Here is a 24,655-nt window from a genome sequence, read left to right as displayed (position 1 = left end):
TGATACCGTAAGGACTGTGTGATAAAGGTATGCGCAATACGATAGCATTAGTCCAAAATTCCCAATGAATTAAGGACTAGAAAGACAGATGAATACAGACAAAAACAATAGAAATATTAGCAGGTCAAATATATCATCAATAGCATGGAATAAGTCGACCTCTGGGAAAATCGAATTGCACCTTTTTTGAAATTCTTCAAGCTACGCTAGAAGCCAGGTGTGATATGTGATATTTCATTCGCGTATATTCTTTCTTTTACTATAAAAAAAGGAATTGCGAGGTTGGGGGACCTATATATGTGTGTTCGGTTCGTTTTGTTGTATTCTTATGGAATAACTTGCGTCTAAATTCATATCTTTAAAAAAATCCCTGTTTACTCAAAGTCGGTTTCATTATTAGATTCGTTGATTTCAAGTGACTGGTTATGTATGTATATCTTAAAGAATATTTCCGGTGGCTGAAATTCATTGCTACACAACAGTGCTGGAAGATGCCTACATCTTTAAGTTAACACTACATCGTCGCAGCCCATTTTTACGGCGAAGAAATAATTTTTTAAAGTTTGGTGATATTGTACGTGAATGCATACCGTATATCTGTCAATAACAGAGTGAATGATGACGTCATAGCAAAAGATTAATATCTTTTCTCTATTATGATGTCATTTATCTATGGTAAATGATCCTTCCACGAAAAAGAGCCTGACTGTTGATGGGATTTTAGAACTGCTATATCACTTAATAAACTATTCCGTTGTTTATATCAAAGTTGATTTTCATAAGCCATGACATTGTACAAATTTCTTTTGCACTGGTTAATGAAAACCACGTCCTTATAGCGTGTATAGTTCATTAAAAACTCTGATGAGAGTTTCATGAATGCATCTGGCAACAGAAGATTGATACCACCAACATGCCAACGAAATTGAAAATAGCTTCTTCTTTCCTTCTATTTTTGTGTGCAATGAATGAGTCATTAATGTTCAGCTGAAGGGAATAATCCTTAATGAAAAGAAACATTCCGATCGCGGAAGTAACACATAGTGGATTACCAGGTAAAGAGAATTACTGTTCCAATCATATAACATGTCAGAGACAATGACCATGCACGTGGGCATTTTACCGTAAGGTTATATATAATACAAACCACTATCTATGTGATCGATTTTCGGAAGTAAATGAAGGTCTTCATCTTAAAACAAATGATCGTAAGATCTAAACTAAGATGTTGAAATGCGGTTTTTGCACTTATAGCTAAGTGGAATAATTGTTGTCTTTTTTATGGCAAGTTTCACGTTCGTCTGTCACCGGAAATATTCCTTTTAAAGTATAGTTACGTTGTAGGCTTTTTAAACAATAACACTGTTATCGGTCCACGATGATATTTCTAAACCCACTTTAACTTCTTTGACAACAAAACATGACCTTTTACACATCCAAAGGCTCGTCAATTGAAGTGACTGGACTACTTAGCCTAACACATATAATCAGTAAAGGTCAGTTCCTCGGATGCAACGCAAACCTTAATACGAAAAACCATGAGTTTGTTATGAACATGAACAAGAACATGTTTAGCCTAAACAGTGCATTACAATGTTTTCAAGGACAAATGCTGGTCGGTGTTTTGGATTTGGAGTTTGTATAACACCTTGTATAACACATTAGCATATAGCTAAACTTAGAACATATATCAACGGGGAAATAAAGAAATAGGTCTTATTCTTATAGTTTAAGGGAAAGTAACTTAGACGTACTTGTGATGGCATACCTTAATTTAACAGATGGAAACGTATAATGCAATACGACCTTTTGTTTTCGTCAACGGAGCAAGTAAAATCTTCAACGATACCACAAGTGGAGTAGGTAAAAAAAAAAGATCAATTAACTCCATGATTTAACTGCGGTAAGCTGGATCAAGTTTATATCCACCCTTCCTTAAAGGTGGGGGGGGGGGTGGGGGCTCTGATCGTGAAGAAACTCGTGTTGCAAACGAGCGCCACCAGACCAGAAGAGTATAGAGGAAAATGGACAATGGTGTACAAATGTTGATGAAAGGCAAAACGGACACCTTCAAATACTTCATTTAAACCACAGACACATAAGTAATATTGGACGGTAATCATACATATGCCACGTTGTTGTAAGCTATTTGTTGGAGGGCTTTATAAATTAAAAAAAAAAATTAAAATGAAGAACATGAAAAGAAAAGTTCAAATGACTGAATAAAAACAATAGAGTGTCATAGCTGAAGTTGAAAATATCTTGCTCTTAAAGTCACATGTATTGTAGGTCTACCATTTTGACCTATAGATACTTCGTGTAGGTATTGTCAACGTTCCGATCTACGAAAAGGGTGATGATGTTACTGTATGTTGTTTGTTCCTTTTCTTTGTCTTTCTTTCAAACTTTGATTTAAAATATTATAATATGAATGTGAAAAAGTGAAATTATAATATAAATGTGACAAGAAGAGCGTTAGACATGCATCATGATCGTGGCATATGATTAGAAAATATATATTGGTTTATTAAATAATGTAAAAGTTATTTATCTAAAGGGTATAGAAAATAGGTGTTACAATTTGCCTTCAAATTTAGAGTATGCTACACAGCTGTGCGAGAATAATTCGATCATACAGTATATGTCATATTGAGACGAGGTTTTGGAGTAAAAATTGTAGAATGTTTCTTATTTATTCCGTTAAATCACTTTATCTGCCAACAATATTTCCTTTCCTTTCCTTCAACACCGCACGTTTCGTTGAAGTCATACTACCCGCAGTACGAGTAGCGTAATTTATGTACTGAACTAGTTTTCACTCACAAACACATGGTGCCCCCAGACGACATATAATATAAGCACAATATTAATGTTTGCAATATTACAAGGAGATATCCAATATCATATATACCAGCATCTATAGTATAACGTTCCGTTTCATGGAATTGCTTATTAACAATTTTCCTCTCGTACTATATAAATAAAGGCTTAAAGATATGTACATAGTTATATAGTTACTTTCAGATTCACTCAAATCACTGTTGCAATGATAGAACAAGCTTCATGAAAGTTTAATATTTACTGCACAACGCCTGACATTATCTACTTAATTATTATTTAACATTTAATGAGACTAACTGCTATTAGGTCTCGTGATTGTTAGGCTATATCAAATTAGGTTAGTCGTCAGGTACTTCTGCTTTGAAAGGGTACACGCCTTGTGTTGGCTATGACACGTTTTCTTCAATGTGAAATCAATGCATGAGAATTAATATTATATACTACTGCATCTGGTATAGGAGATCATAAATTGTTACTGGTTCAGTGACCCAACCGTGGCGTCGCTGGGGCTTTTATGCAAGTGAACCACATTTGGCGTCTCGTACAAAACTAGCGCCTTTCTGACCCAAGAGGTATCCGGGCCCTTATATGGACCTCAATATGGAGGCGACTATGGTCGCTAATATGAAATCTTTGTGTTGGTGAGGCCTTGGCTGCAGTGGAGCTATTAATACGAATAGCAAAGAGCGTCTGCATGGCATCCAGTTGATAGATTATTAAGATAATGTGGGCTTGATCTAATTATCTATCTATTTTTTTCAACACCAGGCTAATTACAACGGCGAACTGATATCAGTTTGGTGATAATATGTTGCTATGGTTGCGATACTATGACAGCATGTGGATGTTTAGTGCTGGTATAGTAATTACTGAAAGCAAATATTGAGTCAATTTACAACTGTGATATATATACTGACAAAGTTAGGGTTATTGAATGGCATGACCTGCAGTGTTGCACTATAAAACAAAATCGAAACATCTTCACCCTGATCTCTAACCCCTTCCCCCACCAACACACCTCCCCAGGCTCCCCTCCCAATGCCGTTCGCACCCATCCTGCATCTCATGCCTAGAAAGATCATACATAGACGTTGCAGTAATGAAAGAACAGTTCTTTCATATTTTTGGAGATGACATGATTTTTAAAGTCATGACAAAAGCCGGCTTTGTGATGTCTTAGATCCACTAAAGAATACCAATACCCCTAAGGCGGCCAAACACCTAAATTATTTCTTGAAACATTTTCTACATGTCATCGATCAGAATTCACACAATAATATACAAGGTTTCAGACATGTTTGCTTACATTTGCTGCCATGATTTTTCTGCAAAGAGTATTCAGACTTTCACTCGACACAGTTTGCGAGTGGAAGTTAGATGCTTTTTCAACCTTAAGATTTTCATTGCGGAAAAGATCACTTTGATTTAGGCAACGTAGTAGAGTAACAGTGACATTTTGCGCGCGTCATTTGGCAGTGAAAAGAAAAGAAAAAATACTTGAGAAAATGTACGAATTCGCTAATCGAGTAGTAGTTCAAAGTTGCAGTGAGGTATTGTATTAGGCCTTCTCACACACCTAACTAGTAAATGCCTAAAACTGCAGGAGCCAATATGTAACAGAAACCAAGCTACCTTCGTAGGTATTTTTGTTGCCGATGTTTGGAATTGTTTGAGACAAAATAGGCATAGCTGTATAGTAATGATTCTGCGACACGTTTTAAGTTCGTCATCACATTTTGTATGGTGGAAAATGTTGAAATTTCATACTACACAGAAATAAAATTTTCCAATGTGCATTACGTATGGCTATGTATCTATCTAACCTAAGTTTATGAAAAGTATTGATGTTGTATGGAGACTATTGCGTTTTGGCGGGTAAATTTTTAGTTAAGGGCGCCACACTGCGAGTACTTTTAAAAGTACTTGTCGAGGCCTGAAAGGCTATGTACAAAGTTGTAGTCACTTTCAAATTCACTCAGATCTCTGTTGTAATGATAGGAACAAGCTCTATGAAATTTTGTTATTTACTTCACAACGCTTGAAATTATCTACCTAATTATTATATAACATTTAATGAGACTGCTATGCGGTCTAGTGATTGTTAGGCTATATGCAAATTAGGTTAGTCTTCAGGTACTGTATGTCTGCTTTGAAAGGGTACACGCCTTGAGATGGCTATGACACGTTTTCTTCAATGTGAAATCAATGCATGAGAATTAATATTATATGCATCTGACAGGAGCGGATTGAGTCATAAACTGCTACCGGTTCAGTGACTGAACCGTGGCGTCGCTGGGGCTTTTACGAAAGTGACCCTCATTTGTACAGTTGAGTATTGATATGATTATAACAAACAATATCTCAAAAACATTAACACCTGAGAACTACAGGATGTGATTTAGAATCTCAGAAATGAAGCAATAACGTTGTGTCATTTTGCGCGCGTTATTTGGCAGTTAAAAGAAAAGAAAAAATAATTGAGAAAATGTACGAATTCGCTAATCGAACAGCGTTCAAAACTAGCGTCTTTCTGACCTAAGAGGTATTCTGCGCCTTATATGGACCTCAATCTGGGAGGCGTCTAGGTCGCTGTTATGACATCTTCGTGTTGGTGAGCCCTTGGCTGCAGTAGAGCTATTAATATGAAAAGTAGGGGAGGAGCAAATTGCGCTGCATGCATCCAGTCGATAGATTATTAACATAATGTGGGTTTGATATAATTAACATTCAAATTGGTTCACCATCAGGCTTATTACAATGACAAAACTGTTATCAGTTTGGTGATAATATGTTGCTATGGTTACGATATTTAAGTCAGCATGTGGATAATTAGTGCTGGTATGGTAATAATAAACAATATACATTTGAGTATTGATATAATGACTACAAACAATGTCTCAAAAAAATAAACACCTGAGAACTACAGGATGTGATTAAGAATCTCATAAATGTAGCATAACGTTGTACAACTGTAATACAACTATGAAAAGTAATACTTTCGGAATATTACTATCAATTGTTAATTTACAATCGTGATTGGCAAAGTTAGGTTTATTGAATTGCAGGACCTGTGTTTTGCACTATAAGAAAAAAGCTTCAACCTTACCTCTCGCCCCTCACCCACCAACAACTCTCCCCTCCCAATGCCGTCCGCACCCCTCCTACATCTCATACCTAGCTCACATCTAGGGTCTTAGAAAGGAGGAGTTTGGGGCCCTGGGATCGATCAATGAAGTTTGTGGTGCTAAAATTTGAAATGACAAGACGTGCAATGGTGCATTCTATTTGTCAGTCTGTTTTTAGTAAAGCAATCTTTGACAATTATCTGTACCAGGAAAATTTGCAGGACTTTCTTACTATACCAATAGTGTGTATGAAACTATCTAAAAATTAGTCAAAAATATACTCCAATAAAATTGGGGTAACAATCCGAATAGCGAACGTCAGCATTAAACATATGTTAAGTAACAGTTTGGGTAGCGTTCTATACTATTACACACACAAAAAACTCGAAGGCGTTTCAATTCACCACTTTACCATACATTTATTTGACTTGATATCAACCAAGCTAAAAAATTATATGCGACCTAGTAAGTACCTTTAATACCCTTAGATTCTTTTTTTGTCATTTAACATTCCTTACAGGAGAACTGTATGCATTGTATTCATAATTTGCTACCAGCATTGTAAATTTCTCACACTTTCGGCCACTTTAAAAAAGAGCTCACTGACAAGTTTGGTTGCAGGTGTTTTGGGTTTAAAAGCTGGAACGATTTGCTTGATTGGATCTTCTAGATACCAGTAAATTTTGTCAAAATATAAAACAATATCTATTAAATAGAACACGGGGTTTCCCAATATCAAGAGAAAACAAACATAGCCTATATGTTACACACTACAGAAATTTAGTTGTAAAGCCTATAGCTCAAAGAGTGGTTGCAACCGTCGCGTGCGGATGAGCGTTTTGCTTTTTGTACATCAAAAATCAAAAGTCCCTTTTTTTATCCGACCGTGCATGGAAATGCTAAAATATTTCCCCTGACTGGACTAGGCAAGGGATGGCAAGGTACCGTATGTACAGTGAACTCACAGGACTCCGATACATATAGACACAGTTCATCCATTTAGGTGTACAGCATACTTAAATAAGAAAATTGTGTGCTCTGCTTATCGCTTATCGCCTCTCGACATTTGGGCTAAGTTTGATCTTCTTGTTCCCTTCGGACTGAGGAACTCGCGACAGTTCCACTAGAGGTAACACCGTTCATACTGACCCCGTGGTTAAGGTCTCAAAGTAAGGGGGGGGGGGTGGATTATCAAACTGACTATCGAGTTATTTCGTTTTCGTGTACAGGCGCCCTCCTCTGTCTTGGGTGAACTTCTTTTTAAATGCGCAGTTATTGCAATTCTACCGCTAAAATTGTCCCATTACGAATTGTACGTGCGAAATTACAAATGAAAATGAAACTTATAAGTTAATGCTATGATATTATGGACTTATACATTTGGATAATCAAATTTGCCAGAACAAACATTGCACCGTGTTTAATATTTACTTCCATATTGTATAAGGGGGTAGAGGGTAATAATGATATGAGAAGTTCCACAGTGGGTGTTGGCCGGTAAAATACCTGATTTCATTTACAGCTTTGTCCATGTACACATCACATATTGAACTTATAATATTAATAGTGCGTGTTGCTCACATGTCGTTATATAACATCAGAAATTGATGCAGTTATAGTGTGCATCGTGTGCAGTTATACGACTATTCATAATGTTGTGTACTGTTCAAGGATGTAGGCTGGTGATGGTGTTTTAGGGTTATATTTTGGTGCGTTACAAAGAAATTGAGCTATACAAAATCTTGAGTATGTATTGAACTAGTAAGTAGCTATTGTACAGCCTGTCATGGATGTAGGGTCTTTTACTAAATACATTGGATATATGTTGACACTTTACAGAGAATAAAGCTATGCTGAACGGTGAGTATTTGGGATATGTGAGCACACGTTACACAGAGAACAAGGCTATGCTGCATGATGAGTACTTGGGCTATATGTGGACACGTTACACAGAGAATAAGGCTATGCTGCATGGTGAGTATTTGGGATATGTGTGGACACGATACACAGAGAATAAGGCTATGCTGCATGGTGAGTATTTGGGCTATGTGTGGACACGATACACAGAGAATAAGGCTATGCTGAAAGTATTTGGGCTATGTGTGGACAAGTTACACAGAGAATAAGACTATGCTGAATGATGAATATTTGGGCTATGTGTGGACACGATACACAGAGAATAAGGCTATGCTGCATGGTGAGTATTTGGGCTATGCGTGGACACGTTACACAGAGAATAAGGCTATGCTGCATGGTGAGTATTTGGGCTATGTGTGGACACGATACACAGAGAATAAGGCTATGCTGAAAGTATTTGGGCTATGTGTGGACACGAAACACAGAGAATAAGGCTATGCTGCATGGTGAGTATTTGGGCTATGTGTGGACACGTTACACAGAGAATAAGGCTATGTTGAATGATGAGTGCTTGGGCTATATGAGGACACATTACAGAGAGAATAAGGCTATGCTGCATGGTGAATGTGCAACTCGTGAAATGAACTACGATATATGCAGACAACTTTAACTATTTGTACAGATATTCCTATACGATTTAAAGATAAATATAGGCATACAATAACGCCATTTACGACCAGCCTCGTAGCTGTCAGCTGTCACTTTGCTAAATGAACCAAGTGATGTTGCTTTTTTCTATTCTCCGTTAAAGTTGTTATCCCGTTGAATTTATCAAAAAAAACTTCAACTCTCTGATTATCCCGATCTGATGGATACAATGATCGTCATACTGGAAAGAAATATATGTGATACTATAGTCTATATGCGTGGACAAATAATTTAATCCGTTAACAAACATCACATCTGCAAGCCTGGTAGAATTATAAGTATAATCTTCACGGGTCTGCAAAGGGAAACACGTTTATGTTTCCGACTGAATGTTTATTAAGTCAGTAGGCCTATTTATTTTTTACCGACAATCAAATAGCTGTATAACTCACACCAATTTATAGTGAGATTTAAGGGTATTGAATTATATGCAGTTATAAATTATACGCTCCGTCAGATGAAAGTTGTTAAAGTGTTTTTTTTTTTGGCAGACAGAAGAATATATAAAGAAATGTACTCTTTTACCACAGTCTGCGAAATATGACAAAAGAGATGTCGTCGTATTCTTGAGACATGTCCATCGATTATAACCACCACCAACAATATACAGTACTAGGCATAAATGCTGTGTGATTTACACGTCGACTTAAATTCGCGAAAATAAGGTTAAAAAGAGTTAATTTTATGATTACACCCTACTGCACACTTTGTTTGCTACAGTTAATGTATAGCATAAATTCAGTTCGGCTTGCAGCTCACAATTAGGGCAGACGTCCTGTCCCATATAGAAGTAGTCTACATGAAAAAGATAAAATGCCCGCACGCTGGAGATATAGGGCGCATCAAGTACTACTATGACGTAATATTTCTACCAGATATAAGTGGGACAATTGGTTTTTATGATGAGTGGTTGTCGAAAGTTGGAAGGCACTATTTCGATGTGAGATATACTGGCATACCTTTAATGCTGCCATCGATATGTTTTTCGTCAGTTATCTACAGTTTCCAGTGCGTTCTTTTTTGTTGCAGTATATATTTCTTTTTATTGGATTTTTAAAAACAAATATGGAATATTTTTTATGTTTACGATTTCAAAGTAATTGACGGTTTTATCAAAAGAGGGGAGTGAAGGGGGGGGGGGGGAGGCAGAAGGTAAAAACAAAATCCTACAATATAGAAAAGGGTTGTTAATCGTTGAAAATATAACAGGCTGAATTAAAAACTACAAAATAATGGACTCAATTAGATGACAAGAAGTCATTTTCTCGTAGGAATGGAAATAGACGGAAAACAAAATATATAGGCCTATCAATTTTCTTTCGAACAAAAGTCACAAACGTGAGTCAGTAAAGTAAGAAACGAAAGGAAAATTATATCAGCACCCATGATCGTTTCCATGAGCGTTAATGTCGCACATAATTGTATTTAAAAACGACTTGTCTATTTCAGGTAAAGAGGTTTGCATTTTCTATTTGTATATCTATATGTATACCTATATATTTATATATCTTTATATTTAAATTTATATATATACATATACATATACAGGTATATATGTATATATATATACATACATATATATATATATATATGGTATATATATATATATATATATATATATATGGTATATATATATATATATACATTTTCTGTTTTGGAAGCAAATTATTCTGCAAAGACATATTACGTAGTCCTTAAACCTATAGCTAGGGACGTTGACGCTATGCAAAAGCCTCAGTGCTGGCATCATAGAGATAACCTACAGATTTATTTGTAATTTACGTGCCTTTATTTGGCTTTCATATCAACAATCAATTCTCCTTTTTGCAAAAGAATTATGACCAATGTGTGAAAGTGCATGACTGTTTGCCTTATCTAAACAAACAACCAGGGACGAGGAAACACACTATTGTAGGCTCAGGGATTAATGTGGTACCGTGACAGCGTACTGCCAATGAAGAAGAACATCTTAAGGGCCTACAGTATACACATGTTTTGGCAGAACGGTTATAACATTTCTAAACAGGAAACGAGCAACACTAAACACACTTACCGCATGTAAACAAATGGACAATAGCGATAGCTCTCGGACAACGATAAAGATTTCCTTACAAAATGAATAGAAAATCTCACACACACAAAATAAACCTCAGTAAAATGTGCGACGGCCTCAACGCTTTATTCCACATGTATCAAAAAGTCAACCAAAGTGAACTGCATTTGTCCATCAAGCTCTCAAAGTGGTGGGTTGAATGTAAATTCACACCCCCAAAGAACAGTGCACCTGACTCACGAAGAATAGAAAACAAAACAAAAGAAAATATATATCCTCGCCTTTTTTTTTCCTCCTGTTTTTTTCTCTTTTTTTGTTGAGGAACAATGAACGAACGAGACTGTTCTTGTTCAATATGTCTAACTTCCACTCCGCACTTTACTCATCTGATCTGAACTTCTATTGGCTAGCGATAGATACAACAGCTTGAATGCATTGTGCCGCCGCGGAATGGGAGAGTTGTTATCAAAGCGAGAATCTCGTATCGTCTGCTCACTTGGAAACCCAACACCTGTGATTGGCTGCGCACAAAGAACTAATTGAGGTTCAATTTTCTGGTGGCATCCGTACAATACACATGTTTTCTTGAAGCTGGGTGATTACTGGTGATGGGTGGGCTTTATATTCTGTTTTGATACAGGGATACATACACGTAACATGGAATGCGGACGTGTTAGTTTAGAATAAGGTTATTTTATTAAATACTATAGGCTCATCCCGAAGCACTCATGAGAACTGATTACATTTTGGGCAAAAGTTTTAATTAGCTAGCTAGCTTCAAGCTGACGGTTTGGTTTGAGCATGGTAGTAGCAGTACGAGGACAAGAAAACAGCATGGTTATTGGTAGGAGGCACGTGGCACTCAGTGTTGCGTGTTCCCTCTTATAGACATTTAATTGCCAGAAATATTATAACTTCATACCCTGATAATTGTTTTGGAAAGGTTTTATTGAATACATAATTATGTATACTTCCCACTTAAAATTTGTCCTCAAACTGAAGGGCAGAAAGGTTTGTCAAATAAACCATCCATTTCTCGTTTCAAGTTTAGCGTGTAAGAAACAGTCATTAAATTTCTAACTGGTAACAAGAAATTTGATTGAACTTTGACCAAACAATGCAGCCGGTAATTGACTATCCTACTACAATGTTATTCATTGTTAACTTAGCTGAGAAATGGACTTTTTTAATGGTTCCATTGACTTAGTCTATAGTAACTATAGCGACCTAATTAGCATAATCATTGTTATGCTTAATGGAGTTTCCAACTGTGTTGCGGTAATCCGTGCATTCTGCGATTAAACTTATACTTCAACAACTCTTGCACACTTTCTTTTCTACAAGAGCATTACTTTCCTTCTTTCTTAAACTTAAGGATACAACTAATGGACGGTGCATGTCATATGAAATATTGCTATAGCGATGATATAGCGATCCCTAAAAACTTCTTCCGCAAGAGGAAGTAATATCTAAGTGAGGGAGCTATTTCACTTAAATGTAACATCTGGGTTAATTGTCCTTACTGAAATGGACTTTTTACAAATATTAATTCACGACATTTTAAATGTACCACTACGAGTTTTATTGTCAAATATTAATTATTAAAAAGACAATTAGACGTCAAATGGTGCATTCACTATATTTAAATGATAAATTAGGTCTAAAATTAGCTATAAATGTAAAATTGTACTTATAAAATAAATTGTAAGAAACAAACTCCCCCCCCCCCCCCAGAACGTTTTTTTCCGCGGAATGATGGCGGAGATGGTTGCACGAGTGGGTGGGAACCACGCCCACCCGACCCTCTTTGGGGACGCCCTGTATTAGTGGTAACTTCTCTTCAATTGAACGTGATCTTTTGCTATACACGCCTATATCGATATAGCAACACCTTGACCACGTGATTGCAGTGATGTATATGGGCATTGCATGGGGGAGGGGGGAAGGTGTTCAGACTGTATCAGCGCATCTATCAGTACATCAGTACAGTATCAATATATACATATATATATATATATATATATATATATATATATATATATATATATATATATATATATTATATGCGGACATCGTAACCACTAGGCTATGGACGCTGATTGTATGTCCAGAGGTTCGAAACCGGTAAGGAAGATCGGAATTCCACTGTATTCGTTTCGCACCTGTATCGAACAATACTAGTTCTGTTTTGGTGACATATTTGCCTTACTCTAGAGATAATATATATTCCTTAGTGCTTCCTAATGGCACAGATTTGTGCCAACAATTTGATCAAACCCAGAACGGTCTAAGTGGGAGAGGTAAATTAGCGTGGAAGATAAATTTGACTTTTCGCGCCATTTTCGACATCTCTTTCGCAACTTATCCGTTTTGCGGCTCTTTTATCTAAGAGTGATAGAAGCACAGGTGAAAACATTGTTCCGTTGACTTTTTGCGAGTTTACGTTCAGTATCGTTCAAACTGTGATGAATCTTTCTATAAATTGATGATACTGTATTTTTTGAGACGGTACATTTGAGTGATCGATTTTGGTTGATCTTGAAGATAACGTTCCTACAATCTCTTCATTGTGGATATAAAGGATTAGTAAAGGATTTAAGTGATAATCCGGTGACTGAAACTGATGACTGGCAGAGATTGTTACAAATGGGTTGCACCTTTCGTTCAAAACAACGTCCTCATATACCATCTTGAGTAGCTGAGAAATTAATTTTTCAAAAATTTGGCAACAACAAATGGAATTATATCATCATGGCAGTTGAGCTGAAAAATGTTTTCCATTTTTTTAAAAATAGGCCATGCAAGTCATTTATCCATAAAGGGGGAATAATACTTCTACACAATGTCGCAACTGGAACAGTGATAAATAATAATAATAATTATGATAATAATAATAATAATTGTCATCGTCATCGTCGTCGTCGTCGTCGTCGTCGTCATCGTCGTCGTCGTCGTCGTCGTCGTCGTCGTCGTCGTCATCATCATCATCATCATCATCATCATCAGTAGCAGTTATTTTACGACGCTTAAGCGACCACAAATGGGGAAGAAACCCGCAAGAGCTTATGGATTAAAACTTACACGTCGGGTGGCTTCCAATTCTTTTCAATTTGGAAAGTCATTTGAGATGGAAAAACCGTAGATTGCTCTTCGATGGAAAACCCAACTTACTATGACCCGGCTGGGTATCGAACCCGGAAACCTCCCGATTGCTAAGCCTCATTGCTTCAAATGCCACCACATTTATCCACTCGGCCACAGCACAGCAAATTTCTATAAGTACAGAGGAAATTGCCGTGTAAGCAATCATTCCAAGATGTATCGCATATCAAGGCTAAAACACAAAACAGGATTGTAATAGGAAAGTATATAGCTTTCTAAGATTATCTGCCATGATTACATCACACAGACCATTGTGATGGACTTTCTGGAAGAAGTGAGGGTATAGCCAGTCACAAATAGCTTTGCTAATCTAATTAATCTAATTAACCATATCTTGAGTAAGAAAAAGATGTTACATCAATCAACAGAACATCCCTTTATTGCTTTTGTTACTTTATTGCCTTTGTTACTTCTATCACTTTAGTTTGTTTATTGGTTTTGTTTATTTGTTTGGTTGGTTTTCGTAGAAAGTTTGAAACCCGGAGGTAAACGTAGCCCATATGTGACGCATTTGTAACATTTTTTACAATTTAATAAGGATATGATTGATACCTTCATTTGTTACTCACTGGTAGGGACCGTAAAATAATTAATCCGAGTGAAATGTATAATACGTTGATACCAGATTGCACCGTTAATTAGTTATTTTAAATATGATAATGAACTTTACTTGTATAATACACTGTAATACTGCACATCAATAGTATATATGAAACCAGTCAAGCGTTTTATCAGCTGACTCGGTTGTAATATTATAATGTATCTACAACATATATACATAAGGTAACGAAGTTTAAAGAGCAAAACAACGGATACTTGACTACACATATAGCACTAAACACAAATAAGCTAAATTTCTTTTCTGAAATCCCCTTTCTGGGTTGCATCAATAAAAAATGGTATTCAATTCTTTTCACGTCATTTGCCAAATTTCGGACATCGAGGTATGTATAGTGTGTTCCTGATTGATAGCCCTATTGTCGCATCCAGATATTGGGGACAGGGAGAGTTAGACCAATGTTCGGTGGTGTTGACATTACCACTTGTGACGGCACCGAGCCCAAATTAAACCATTTATGAGAAAATAAATTGAAGGGCCATGCCCCTCGCTCCCCCCCCCCCCCCCTTCGTGTCGGTGCCCTAACGAAGCACATCACGTATGCTTCTTATTGTGATCCTTGAAGCCAAGTCAAATCCCGATCCCTGGTTTAAGATTCGATTCAAAGCTATCAAATTTCAATATTAGGTAATTTATTCAACTTCCCTCACATTTTCACTCAATTTCAAGGAAAATACTCCTCCACATTGCTATATCTCAAGAAATCCTGTCCGGGCCAATTCAAGATATGGTTGATTGAATGTTACCTAGTTTGACCAGCTCAACTTTCAAATACTCGAGGAAGTTGGATGAAAGTAGGGTGTGTGTATCTTCAAAAGCGTTACTTAAGATTTGATTATGTTCACATTGTATTGTCCATGTAAGCTGATACAGCACCTGGAATGTTTACTTAGCTGTCACAGTTCTCTCTACTTAGAGTTCCATAACGATGGTATATCCTTCATAGGAATAGCTTATTTCTTCTTTGGATAAATGATTGACAAATTATTTAAGTAAAACAAAGACATTTTCAGTTGAATGACATAATCCATTCTGCTGTTGCCAGATGCATTTACAAAATATCAAAAAATCATATCTTCGCGATACAAAATGCTATGAAGATGTGGTTTACGTCTAAAGATTCAAAACATTTTTAGCAATTTTGCAAAGAAATCTACTTCAGCCACCAGAAAATCCTATTCAGGTAGACAGCAGAACACACTTATAGATTTATAGGATAAAATAATCGACTTCAAATAAAATTCGACTGAGGCATGTTTGTCTATTCGAATCTACATCACATGATTGACTTAACAATCATACGTACCATACGTACATTACTAACAGGGGAAATCTATGTCAAATCGGAAGTGAAGTTTTATATGGAACGCCAAAATTGAAAATATTGTTCTCCGAAGAAAAGAAATCGTTCGCAATTATTGTAAGCCTCTTCCCTATAATTATGGCTGTTAGCTATAGAAACAAGTGAGAAACATTTTTCGGTGGCTATATATTATTTGCCACCCTGCTCTATATATTTACCCTGCTGTATCATACCGATGGCCCCCAGTATATAAATGCATTGTGTTGTGTCGATAAACTGCCCGAGTAAACCAGTCTGCAAACTTGTAAGACAGATACCGACCATGAATCAACGCCAACGTTTGGACGTGTTTAGTCTAGGGAAGATAGAGCAAAACAGAGTCTTTTGTTGTTACTGGCATAGATGGATAAAAGTGAAACCATTTGGGGCCACCAGCTTTCATCTCTTAGCCCTTTAAATCAAACATAAACCTGACTTGTGAAAAGGGCGTTCTTATTATAATTATTATTATACAAGGCTATTGTACCAATTTTTATAATGAAAAAACTATCCTTCACAAGTTGTCAGTTTCATGGTATCCTCTCTTTCCCATTTTCACGCTTAAAGACTTCTCTCTACCCGGATTGTGTCATGGTAATGCAGTTTTTATGACGTTGTACTAAGCCTATTTTACAGCTAACTACATTAGTTGCATTCCGGGTTAAAGAAGGAACGTGAATCAGTTCTATGGTATCAGTTCTATGGTAGTACATTATGTCTGTAATCAAGGAATATAAATCAAATCAACAAACCACTCCGCCTCTTCCCATTAAACCTGTCCGTATTTCACAGTCTCTTATGTGAGGGGGGGGGGGGGCGTCACTTTTTGCAGAATAAATGGATCCCATCGGCAGGCAATATATTATAAATACCGTTCTAAATATACAATATTGTCAAACTTTCGACGTAATGTATGTTATCAGGATATATAGAGCTATATATATGTTTGAGAAGCTGTGAAAGGCAGATCAGGCCATTATCACAACCACGGAGGGAGTATAGAGAGTTTTGTCATAACTCTCAAATTTCACGAAGTTATAGAAAGCCAAGCAAGGGACAAACCGTACTACATATAAACAGACAGACAGACTAACAGGCAGACAGACAGACAAACAAAGATGTGGAAAGAAAAACATTGACAGTGGATATGAACATAACTAATGAGCTCAAATTATCTGAAATTTCTCTAGATTTGTCTCGAATATCATTTCTTCGTGAATTCTATAGTGACATTATACAAAAGATGTTGAATGTATGACATGTATGCAGGGACGTAGCTAAGGCCTGATGATTGGGGGGGGGGGGGGGGTGTAGTGGCTGAAATTCCAACTGGATGGGTTTTGGAGCCAGAAAATTCCGACTGCTGCCTTGTACCCCCCTCCCCCCCCCCCCCGCAATAATCGTCAACGATACGGTCAGTGTCAGTCAGACACCACATTTTTCGCGACTGCACTTATGTTCCGAACTTTTTTCGATACATTTGTACCTTATGGGGCAAAGTTTTTGCTTATGATGATGTCACTTTTAAGCTTCCGTAGATTAGCATTGAGTGCTTTAATTGTATACCATAGAGACAATGTATATCCCAACGACGTAGCCAGGAATTTGAAAGAGGGAGCACTTTTTGCGATTGATATGGGGGAGGGGTCTAAGAGGAGGGGCTGTCCCCCTGCCCTTTGAGATATTTTTGAACAATTGAAGGTCCTTAGATGCGATCTGGTGCAACTTGTTGCCAGTTTCATCATTATCATATGATATCATATTATCAGCAGATTTTGTTTCCTGTTTGAATTCTTTTACATGTTCTTTTACATAATATATCAGAAAGACAAACATATTGCTCTTTTACAATTTTTCCAGAAGGATGATTCTTGTTTATTGTCCAATGTCTGGACTTAAATACATTTGACGAACTTAACTGATGGACAATATAAACTTTCATATTTTGTAAGACAGCCAGATGTGCAGTGGCCTAAAAAAATATCGTTATCGCCGTGTATTAGCAGTGTAATAATTATTTATAGGAAGTGCGTATCACGTACGATTGCTAGCTTAGCTTCATAACATGCTGTTCGTGCAACAACTTAGGAAGAATCATAGAAAGGATGAGAACGAACGTTGTCGACGTCGTTGTGCATACGGTTCGTGACATTCCATCGAGTGAGGTTAGGTAGGCAATATGTATTTTATTACGCAGTGGCCAACTGTAGGTTTGAAATAGGCTATAGGCTTAATTTAGCTAATTGCATCTGCCAAACTAAGTAAGGAGTTGAATCAGTAGGCCTGAATGTTATTACGATTATAATCGAGTTAACGGAGATGACGAGTATTCAAGATCAAAAGAGCACTGGCAAAATACCATGCTAAAAAAAAAACAAGTTTTTAAACATTTTTTTCGACACTGAAAGGGGGAGCAATCGCTCCCCTGCTCCCCCTGGCTACGTCCCTGGTATATCCTGAACTAACTTGAAGCTAGCGAACAGGGTCGACCCACCCAAAAGCAAAAATTAATACATAAATTATCCGAATTGAAGCTGGCGAACGTTGTATTTTTTTAGAGTATTCAAAATCATACGAAGTTTTGTATGGTGGAGTATAAGGATCGCGAGATACAATTTCTCAATGTGACGAGGAAAACGTGGTAAATATGACTGATTAAAGGTCAATTTTGATCGAAAATTTTATGTCACTCACAAATTACAAGAACATATGAAAATTAGAGTGCGATAGTCAGAAAAATTAGAGTGCGACAGTCGGAAATTCCGAATTGAAGCTGGCGACAGTCGGAAATTCCGACAGTCGGAAATTCCGACTGTCGCACTCAAATTTTCCAGCTATCGTCATTTTTACCAAGATTGGGGGGGGTGAGACACCCCCACACCCCCCCCCTCTAGCGACGTCCCTGCATGTAAGTCCCCTGAATGTTATTCTTAACTCTAAACATGTAGAATAAATATTTGAACTAGGCAATAACACTGCTAGGCTCTGAGAGTATGCATTCAACCAATCTCCGTAAATAATAATGTCCAGTTGAACGATTTTTTTCTCTTTATAAACGATTGACGAGAACTTATTTTGGGCACATTAATATCCTCATCATATTCTTCTTCATCTTCTTCTATTTTTTTGTCCTAAATTTCATAATGTTTGTTCTTAAACAATTAAAATGGGGTCAACGTCGATTTGATACATGTTCTTATACAGAGTTGGTACACAAAAGTAGGTCCCCCCACCACACCCCCTTCTAGCGTTTCAACAATACAAATTGGATTATCAAAGCCATTACCAAACACACGTTGACGATGATTAAAATGGTTTAGTTAAGTCAACACCATTATCCAATTAATGGTAACATGTTTATCCAGCTTGCCGTGACTAAAACGATAATTTACGTCCGATTAGAGGCAGGATGAACTGCATATATAGTTCACCACTCTGGATCTTCTGGTGTTCGTAAAAAAGAAGGTTGTATGTTAATTGCTCTTACGTATGTGCCGTAGTACAAATATTGTTAATGTAAACCCTTTCGATATCAAACAGTAACAAAAGCAACTTTGTATCAAAGCAGATTAGACGATTTATGAGCTATATAAAACGACTTGTTTGTTCATTGTTATCTTCATTTGAAATGAATCTTTGGAATTTTTTTGGAGCATTCCGTAATATAAATATCGTATGTCAATTACTGTCACACACAAATTCAGTAATTTTGACATCACAATTTGAGTTAAATTGCAGCCTCTTGGACAATACTTCATACATTGGAAGCTTTACATTCGCTATACCACAAGCGTCGCATTCATTTCATAAAAAAGGCTTGGTTTGCCTAACATTTTAAAAAAAAGAGGTAATTATGTGGACAGTGTCAGATTTTATACACTCGCGGTGAGCCCCACAATATTATATTAGATTATACAGAATAGCAATAAGTTACAATTGCGAACCGAGCAAACTCGACTCTTTTATTTATTAATGTGATATAAACGTTATAGTTTAGCAAATATTATTTGCTGTATTTTGAAATTTGTTAAAACGAGAATATATTAAGGGTTGTAAACGTATTTACTTTCATTCGGTCTGTTTGAACTTAGTTATTTTAGACGTTCACTCGCTGTTTGCAGGCTGCATGAAAAAGTTACACAATAACAGTTATGTAAACATTACCATATGCTATATGACATTGTGTATCCGAAGGTATGTATGGTTTCTGGCGTGCATTATGCTTATTGGCTGTTAGTGGAACCTGGCGTTTTAATGCAAGTAGGATCTTATTTAGAGACAGACTCAAATGAGCAAGAAAAAAAAAAGTTAAGCAGGTTAACAGACATATTTCTCAGACAAGTTCATTGGAAAACCGAACAATGAATTTCAAGCTGAACATAACCAATTTGTTTAATGTAGCTGTGTATTGTAGCTGTTTCGTTCGCTGTATAATTTTTCGAAACCTCTTTTGAAATCATACGCAAAATGAGATTGCAAGTTTGACCAAACCAGGTCATCCTACTGCATTTTGTTAAATGAACATCAACTAGGTAAGTCACTATATCAATCATTTAACCCCATCCTAACACATTTCGTCGCTCAAATACATTTTTACATTCATTATTAACGTTACACGAAGAGAACTGCAAATCGATATATTTTGCAATAATTCATGACGTTTATTCTGCAATATTATCCGATTAAAATCCAAAGGAGTATCGCAACCTGACGACAAAATACAGCTTTAAGCCAGCCAGCTATATTATCTCAGCAAACACATAACATTTTCAACAGATCGTAGAATTGTCATCATTTCATAACGTTTTACGAATATCACATGAGAACATTAAAATCTTCACTTACATTTAAATCAAGTTTTTAATACAACATTTTACTCACATGATTTACAAATGTTTTAAAAACATTCTTCAGAAAACAAGCAGATGGAACTGCAAATGTGAACGAAATTATCATGCCAATATATCAAAGACACACTTCAGCCCCTTTCCTAGCGACTCAACAATTAAACGTTATTAAAACGTTATTACTATTGTCAACACAACATTTGTGCAAACATTTTCCTGATATTGAAAAAAAAAACATAATTGCGTTTGCTGGCTAGATCACGGGATTACAAAATCAATATAAAAACAAAGAGACAGCTTTACTAATTTGGAACGTCGGTATATCAAAAGGCAGAGTGCCTAACTGATTGACAAGTTTGAATATAAACGGCATATTTTTCATGCAGTTTCTCTACTATATATGGCTATTATTATGAACCGTGTGATACTGCTGAGCTGAAATTGAGGGACTTCACGTGTGTTATATCACATTTAATTTGATGCTACTAATCCCTTCCCTGTCATATCAAACATACCGTTTGCATTCACCAGCGCTCTAATGCCACTAGCTTCTGGTTCCATGCCTTCAATTTTAAAACCTAATGTTTCTGCATGCCTCACCTCCCTGATAAGTAAGCCATCTGCAAAACCCATATCGCATAATAACAATACCCATCTGCATGTGCACTCCAATCGTCTATTACCACTCCAACCCCCCCCCCCCCGAACCCCTCCATTACACAACTGCCTTCAAATACCAGCCTACTACCACACCCCTGCTCACTAACACCACTAGCTTTTTGCTAGCCCTAAATTTATCATCACAAATAACGTTTGGACATACCCTAGCCATCTATTACTAGCAACCTTCATTGCAAACCCCATTCCGAAGGATCACTACCCCTTCCCTACCCCCCCCCTACCCCATGCATAGTACAAGTGTACCCCATCCGATATTGCTGGTCAGCGATACACATATACAACAGAATCTCTGAAGTAACTTTCTCCACATTATGTTGTGATCACGTGATTTACAGTCACATCTCTGAGACCCTATGGAGTTTATAATCAGCAAATGCAAGTTAATCGAGCTTTGAAAATGGAAGATATCTTTGACTTTAATAAAACATTTCACTCTCGAGTGACTCTATAGCCCCTCCGGGAGAATATGAGAAATATAGAGTTACTAATTACTGTGCGGTTTTAATTTAAAGAGGCTTAGCTTCGGGTCACATTTAACTTCCTGTTTCATATTAGTCTCAACCACACGAATTCGTTAAAAAACTGCAACAATCAATTTTGCAAGTTTCAAATTATCCAACATGTTTTGACTATAAAGTATTTTCTAGGGGTTTATACAAACAACTATATATAACGTGGAAGAGGTAATTTTAGAATCTATATGAAAGAGCTAGAGCCTACGATTTCGACGCCAAATCAAATCTATATCGATAATATGCAATGCTAAGATTTGGTATGAATAAACTGCGATAGATGGATGGATGGATGGATCAATAGATGGATGGATGGATGGACGATGGATGGATGGATGGATGGATGGATGGATGGGTGGGTGGGTGGGTGGATGGATGGATGGATGGATAGATGGATAGATGGATAGATGGACATGGACAGATGGATAGATAGATTCATTCATTCATTTATTTGTTTTATCGCCAATTGTGTACAAAGGGAAAGGAAGTCTCCTAAAAAGTCATAAAAGACTTAACAAGGTAGGAGACTCCCTGGGAGAAAAGAAAAATGAACAAATATTTATAATACAGAATATACGTAAGGATTAAATATACAGTAATAATATTATACAGTAATACAGTAATAAAATATTACTAGTACGAGTTAATAAATTCCTTTTTCAAATGTCTGGTGAATGTGGGTTTTGAAGTTATGAACTTCATTGTTTGAACTTCATTGTATGAGCTTCATTGTTCACAGATTACAATGATAGATTACAATGATAGAAAAATGATAAGAAAAATCTACTGATAATAATTGTGTCTTTCTTTTTCATTCCGACTTCCACAACTTTTCCTCGCGTCTTTTAGCAAATAAATCCGAGTTGAAGGTGAGTTATACTATACATGGGTCTTCTTTAATAACTGCGGAGGTTAAAATACAATTCCTAATTCCAAACCGGATGCATGGTCGCTGACATGTCTCGCGGTGTTTGATATCAAGCTCGGCATACCTTGAAGAATGCTCAAGCATGTTTCTGGGGGTGGGGTGGGGTTGGGGGGGTTGACCTTAGAATGAAGACAAGTGTTCTGCCTATATTACTTCTATCAACTCCCCAAGGATTTCATTCGATGCGAATTCACTTCGAACTTTTGACCGTATGACTAATGACGTGCTATTAAACAGCCAAGACAGCATTTTGCGTTCTCGTTTATAGCTCCATGGGTCAATCAAACCTATAACAAACTGTGTACTACGGTACACAAAGTATAATTGCGGTTGTTCATACTATAAGAAACCCTCCTAGATAGGTAGATTGGCGAAGTGACGGTTACTCAGCGACTAATTTATCAATTAGATTCGATCAATTACGTTTCTTCGTCCAGGCACTTTTCATTTGTCCTATTCAACACTGCATCTGAATTAAATTGACAATTTGAAAAAATTTCAGATTTGTTCACTTTTCATTGATTTATTTAATATGAGCATTGTCTAGTCATATCAAATTTGCAGCACTGCTACAAAATCAACAAAATCAACAAAATCAATATAAAAACGTGCTTTGAAATCTGTCAAAGAAACAGAAATTAAAGTTAAAACTAAGTTTTTTTCGACAAAATGTTGTAAGTTATAACCTATAAACATTTACAAGTTTAGGTCCTGCAATAAACATGTTGTTAATTGCGTAATATCACTTCTTCAAGTCCTGCAAAATCGATTATTATAAAACGGCTTGCCAAGGTTCCCGTCATGTTTTATGCAACAGACCAGGTGATTTTTGTGTGTATATGTTTGAAAAAGAAGGTAATGTTCACATTCATTTCACGAGTGAAATCTTGTGTAACGATGTTATCATGAACTAATTACGTACATGCATCATTTATACGTAATGTTATCAATCATGAATTCTCCTGATATTACATGAACTCGAACCTATATATGATCTACTTTCAGCATAAACCATGTACGATTGACAAACATGTCCAGGAAGGGCTCAGTTCATTTTTGGTCGGGTTTGCGCATGGGAGGGAGAGTTAGCGATTAAGCCCAAAAGGTTCATCTGCTTCTCCCAAACGAATGTTGCAATCAGTTCAGCCATCATGGCAACTTAACTCCAAAGGTTTAATCCTCTAATCAATCTCGCTCATGAATATTCATCGCTGAAAAATAAACCATTCTCTGAATTATACATGTCCTGTCCTTTTGACTTTAAAGATATTTATGCAGGGCCCATCAAGTACCCTTATATTAACTGACCCCTAAGTTGATATCCATGTTGCCCATTTTGTCGATACTAAATAGGATTTTCATCCCCGTACTTTGTATATCTCCGCCCCCATCCTTTCCACACCTCTCCGTCCCCACAAACATTTCAATACCACCCGTCACACTGCGATCAAATAACACATTCGTATTCCACTGTTAAATATTTTATATTCGTCCTCAGAAACTCCGTCAGCCATGTTTCTAAAGCCCATACCCGTTAAACTGTACCCTAGGAGACACCTGTTGCTATTCCAGCGCCTAGCATATCTGTGAAAGTGACCTCAAATAGGCAAAAATTTACTCCCTCACCCCACACGCCCCCCTCATCAACGCATATGAATGCCGCATTGTACTCAGTACCAATCAGCCCTTGCACCACCGTGTATACCCATCATAGTGACCTCAAATACCGCCATGACAATTCCACCGCTCCTTCCTCTCCATCATATCTACCGTTTCACATCTGTCATGGTGTCCCCAAAGTAGATCTCATCCATCAATGCTCATACTACCCATACTTTAGAACGAAGTGCAGCCCTTCTAACACTGCCCATATCCGTCATAGTGTCCTCAAATACTCCTCATTTTCATCTATAACCGTCCTGCATAATCGTTCTCAATATCCATCAACGCCCATCTATACCACAACCCATAGCAATCATA

General features: G+C 36.8%; 1 protein-coding gene across 2 annotated transcripts in view; it reads right to left on the bottom strand.

Annotated features, from left to right (window-relative positions):
• Positions 1-24,655, bottom strand: part of LOC139973169 (atrial natriuretic peptide receptor 1-like) — a 227,082-nt gene that overhangs the window by 130,498 nt on the left and 71,929 nt on the right. Inside the window, exon 1 of one of the 2 annotated variants that reach the window (XM_071979654.1) lies at positions 10,585-11,096. The exons of the other annotated variant lie outside the window; for it this stretch is intronic. The gene's annotated coding sequence lies outside the window, so the exon portion shown is untranslated. Of the gene's footprint in view, positions 1-10,584; positions 11,097-24,655 lie in introns of those variants that run through there. 2 annotated transcript variants of the gene reach the window in all.

The sequence above is a fragment of the Apostichopus japonicus genome, chromosome 2 (genome assembly GCF_037975245.1).
Source record: "Apostichopus japonicus isolate 1M-3 chromosome 2, ASM3797524v1, whole genome shotgun sequence".
Lineage (NCBI taxonomy): Eukaryota > Metazoa > Echinodermata > Holothuroidea > Aspidochirotida > Stichopodidae > Apostichopus > Apostichopus japonicus.
The sequence above is the reverse complement of the archived record's forward strand: the minus strand, read 5'-3'. Positions and strand labels throughout refer to the sequence as shown.